Source organism: Morone saxatilis, unplaced genomic scaffold, assembly GCF_004916995.1.
Source record: "Morone saxatilis isolate NCDOM2014 unplaced genomic scaffold, NCSU_SB_2.0 Contig5, whole genome shotgun sequence".
Lineage (NCBI taxonomy): Eukaryota > Metazoa > Chordata > Actinopteri > Moronidae > Morone > Morone saxatilis.
In genome coordinates this window covers 13,783,710-13,789,201 of record NW_023340095.1, presented here as the reverse complement: position 1 = coordinate 13,789,201, position 5,492 = coordinate 13,783,710, and the positions used below count along the sequence as shown (strand labels likewise).

The window sequence follows — 5,492 nt, the reverse complement described above, 5'->3', positions numbered from 1 at the left end:
CTCTCTCTCTCTCTCTCTATCACAACCCTTGGCTAATCCACACACACAATACGGCGCCGTTGCTCACTTTCAGCTTGGCCGCCTTCACAAAATAAGAGTTAAAGCAGATTCTGTTCAGTCTCAAAGCATGTGAAGACTCATAATCAGGAAAATTAATATAATGATTGAACAAAATGTGCCTGCTGCCTGATCAACTTACAACTCTTCAGGGAGACATTTTTCTCCACCAGAATTTAGTTAAACTTGTGGATTTTCCTTTGTGCATCTAATCCAGTCCTAAAACGTACAGACAGAACCATCCTGTTCCTATCACTGAGTTTCCTCTCAAGGACAGAGACCAGATGGTGTCTTATCTTTGACCTTGTTACTTATCAAAGCCACAAGACAGCTGCATTGAACTCCCTGAGCATTTTCCAACCAAGAAATTAATTACATTATAAAGAGCCTATAATGTGTATATCTCCCATACATTAGGTTTAAAAGTAGTGCTGTCTAATGCACACCTGGTGGTTGTATATTTTGACATATATTATTATTTCACTTTAAGCATGCGTTAATTAATAATTGGTATGGTAATTGTCTCAGATGTTTGAGATTTGCCTGTTGCAGCCTGTGGCTTTAGGGCGAAGATGCTGTTGTTTCATATTATGAGTTTTATCCATGACGAAAATGTTGAATCTCTAATAAAATGGATGCTGACAGTGTGAAGGACTTTCTTTTGAATTAAAAGTATGTGAATATTTGAGAATTAAATTGATGTAAATGAGTCACACACACACAAACTTATAAGCCAAAACAAAAATATAAAATGCTTATTGATTGCACAAGTGCGTTTGACCAAAATTAGCACATTTTAATGGGTTTTGTACATTGCTTTTCATCAGTGATTATTTATTATTATTATTATTATTATTATCGTTTGTGTAAAGGATATGGACAGAGATGGGGCGGGACGAGGGTGACTGGGGGGATATATTTGTACATTTCTTGATGTGAAGAAAAAACAAAATGCCAATGAATATATTTGTTTTGTTTTTTGTGTAAAAAAACCATTTTACTGATTTTGAGACAAGAAAACAGTGAAGACCTATAACAGCTGGAACAGAGACTGAGTGCAGATGTGCATCACTCCCGACTGAACAGACCAAAACAGGTCAGCTGTTACAATTTCAGTAAAACCATATGATGGAAAAATAATGCTTTTTTTTGGATTTGTCACTGGTCATCCTGAATTTGATGGAATAAAGGCTTGTATTGAACAGGCACAAATTTAAAACAAGACAAATGTATAAAATGTATTCTGGATGTCATTATGATGGACGGAGCTGGAGGGAGAACATACTCCATTTTATCCGCCCGTCCAATGTCAGTAACAAATTTGATTTGAAATTTGAAATTGATTTACTTTTACTTTTTTGTTTGAATTCAGTTTAGACAGGTCTTCCACGCTGTGGGCTGTGGTTTAACTTAAATGTACAAGTTCAACTGAGCTGGAAGATGAAATCGGAGAGAAATCTAGTTTGCGTGCGAGCTGAATGAATTTTAGTTGAGCATTGTTCTTGTTCACTGGACACATTATTCTGCACTACAGAAATGTGTTGCTGTTTTGAAGAAGAAGAAGATTTACTCCCATTTAATCCCAAATGGGTTTTTTTTTTTACACACGTAGGCCTGAAATACAATCACACACACACACCGGGCTTATGGACATGTGGCGTGATGGTGGAGAGATGGGCTGCCACGTAATGGCGCCCCGGGAGCAGTTAAGGGTTCAATGTCTTGCTCAAGGGCAGCACCACCTCAGCAGGGCCTGCAAAGTGAACTGGCACCTCTCCAGCTACCAGTCCACACTCCATACTGTGGTCCAAGACCCTACTGCCAAGCTACTGCCAGTTTGAAGTTGTTGTAACTCACAACCTAAATCCTGGATCTTTCTGTTGATTTAAATAAATCCTCCAAGCTGTCACAACAAAACATCATTTTGTGGACAGAATTAAGAAGCACAGATTCAACTGAAAATAATAATCTGTAAGGCCAGTTTTCATGAGTCTTGTTTTATTTTAAAGGTCAGAGTTCAGAGTCTGGGTTCTTGATGATGTAACGCCTCTGCAAGGAGAGATAAGGGAATACAACACAAATGTTTTGATATAATCTTCCTGCTCTTTCCGTGCACATATCCGCTGTGCACTAGGAGGGACTTTGGCCCTGGATGTGGTACACTTGGTACTTGGATGCTGAACCACCAGAGGATCCATGTGGCCTCGTTTTTCCAACCCCCCTCCACCCAATCCTCAGACACCAGAGGGCACGCTGCGTCCCTGCCACTTCCTGTTCATCAGCTTCCTCCACTGGCTGCCCACCAGGCTTCTCCTACGGACTGATGATAGTGACACACCAATCCCCCCCACCCACTCTCTCTGCTCAGCACCCAACAGATACGCCTCGAGCCTAAACATGCATGCAAAATACATACAAATGAAAACATCTATAACACAGTGTTACTCAAAGCATGTGCAGTATGCACGCTTATAAAACCTACGATGTATAATTTGTCTAATCTAATCCAAAATGTCAAAGCTTCCAGATAATGAAAGCAGGTCTGTCTAGACCATGTGCAGGCTCACGTGGTTGCAAGAGAGTTGTCTTACGACCCAAAATGCAAAAATCACAGTTGTGTTGTTTCAATCACAGAGCCCATCGGAAGCAGGAAACAAAGGGGAGAGCAAATTGATGATCAGGCCATCTGAGCTTCGGTCAGCGTGCCCACGTGTGCTGAGCTCGGCTCATGTCTGCTCTGTTAAACAAACAGCACACGGCTGCTCGTTCTCAGTGTTTGTAGCGGTCAGCAGCATGAGATAAATATCAAAGTTGTGTGCATGAGCGGCACCCATTGACAATCATACATGCAGGGAGTGTGCCACATGTTTGTACATGCACAGTCACATGCAAGACACAGTGAAGCAAGGATGAGAATAAATTTAATGAACAATTCCATCAAGATTTTAGGAGAAAGAACAAAAACTGGAGAAAGACATACACTGAATAATTGACATGGACAGTCATGAATAAATAATATTATCCATTGGTTCATTAGGGCAACGCTGTAATCACTGTGGCATAGTTTGCTTGGCCACAGGCGTTCTGCAGGAGGACAAATCTGTGTGGGAGGAGGACGAGGAGGAAGAGGAGGTGTGTAACTTTGTTTCAGAGCTTCTTCCTCAGCTTGACAAGAGCTAGGTGGTACCTTTGCCTCATCATTCCTTTGCTATCTCCCCATATCAGCTGGCATCAATCAATTCTTGGAGTATTTCTGTATTCATCCAGGTTTTCAGGGCCGTATGCAATAAGAATAGTGATCTCATGCAGCTTAAGGTTTTTCGTGCACTACAAAAAGCCTGTGTGAAGTAGCTGAACTTAATTTATTTAAACAGCCAGGAAGACACCCAGGGTAGTTGAAGGTTTGTCGCCACGGTACATCAGAACTGGCAGGCAAAGTCTTAAGTCTGTTGCCAGTAACAAGATACTACATAGGCAAATGTTCTGCATTGCGGCAGTACTGGGAGGAATAAATGAGCACCAATGCCAGGCAGAATAATTTGGTGAAACTATTGTGCGAACAACAAACTGTAAAATACTGGGAGCTAGTGTAATGATTATCTGTCAACAAGCTGATTGTGTGAATTTTGACTCGATAGCCTTTCAGTCACAGCTTGGCCGACTTGCGAGGGAAAGCCAGCTCAGCACAAACAACAATAGAGGATTCATGTATTGATGCTAATGCTGTAAATGGTTGCCTTGGTTTTTGGGTGAAGTACATCTGGAAACACTACTGAGGGTACATGTAGTGAATATCTCATTTGGGGAACCTGTATGTCAATCAGGACTGCATGAAACATTAAACACCCCCTCCACATATGTTTTAAAACAAATAAAACACTCTTTTTTTTCTAAAAAAAAAGTTAGAGTACTTGTGAAAATCAAAACAAATAAAGTCACATGTACTCCTTCTCCCTCATTGAAAGGTTCCTCATCACTCATCACTCTTGTGTAAATTGCATATTGAACAGTGATTAGCTTCCAAATTAGGTGTGATGTCACAAAATCTCAGACATGTTAAACTTAGATTTAAGTTGAACAAAGAGAAAATTTGCACAGTGAAGCTCAAATATCCAAGTGAAACAACAATAGTCACAGTTTTTTGGCCCACTGAAACAGTGGGTGACAACACTGTCAGAATAATGTATGATACCAATATGGTCTTCATACCTAGATTGTAGAAATAAAACTGCAACCATGACAGATATTTTACAAAGGAAGCAGTCCCATAATATCTGTTAAACACCCTGTGCCAGAACTACATCTTGAAAGTGTCATTACAATACAAAACAACCAAAGCCAGAGAGGTTTAAGGACAAGATACGACAATCTGACTGTCACAATCAGAAGCCATAAAATCTCGTCTGAAACAAACCTTACTGAAGAGGTCGCCCCAGGAGAGGTGCAATGTGCAGCCTATAGTAGTACTTCCACGTGATCCTTAGCACACATCCAGACCGGGTTAAGTATCCAGTCACACTGCTGCTGGCCACTACACTGACATGGACAAACACAGCCCATTATTTAACAACCCCTTGTGCCCTTCTGTGCTGGAGGAAATGGGCTGTCTCTCTCAGTAAACCAGCCCAATGAGCAGAGGGGGAGCTGAGAGAGGAGAGGGGTTTCTGCACAGCATGATAATCAACACTGTTTCTTATATTTAGTATCGTGTCACAATCAATCTAGACTTCTACGGATATTTGAAGTATGTTTACATTTCATGTTTGTCCTGATACGGCAAGATATACTTCAACAGTATCATGTTATGTTATGTGATATAGTTGGTCTGTCTTATACGTGTGTTGAGTGACTGATATAGTGCATACAATAAAGACACTAGTAAAACTACAAATAGAAGTGCAGTTTCTCTACTGCACTGCACTTCCATCTAGTGGTCAAAAGGCATAAACCTTCAGTGCCCTGATGAAACCAATACTAATGCTTACACACAAGCTTGGGAGCAGGAGGTTACAGTATAATAAGTTGACAGCTCATGTTTTAACTGCGGGGGGCCAACAACACAATAACTTCACCATCCAACCCCCACTAATCCACAACACACACTGCCTATACACTGCCCACGCTTTGGCTTGTGCTTAGTGCAATTCGTCACAGTTTTCACATTCTACATTTCAATTCCAACAACAACGAGCTAAGACAGGTGGCTTAAAGCAGCCCCCTCAGTAGGTCAGAAATTAATGGATACATGGAAAGAGGCGTATAATACCTTTAAGCTACCTACTCAGCTGTTAAGGATCTGCTGTGTATCAGCAATTGATGGCTTTAACTTTGTTTAAAGGGTCACACTTTTACTTTAAATTAGGGCTGGGCGATAAATCGATTTTATCGATTAGTTCGAATTCGTAGTTAAACACGATTTATTTTTAGTTAAAATC

At 40.7% G+C, this 5,492-nt stretch overlaps 1 protein-coding gene across 1 annotated transcript in view; it reads right to left on the bottom strand.

Moving 5' to 3' along the window:
• Positions 1-5,492, bottom strand: part of rapgef4 (Rap guanine nucleotide exchange factor (GEF) 4) — a 36,159-nt gene that overhangs the window by 24,261 nt on the left and 6,406 nt on the right. The window lies entirely within an intron of this gene.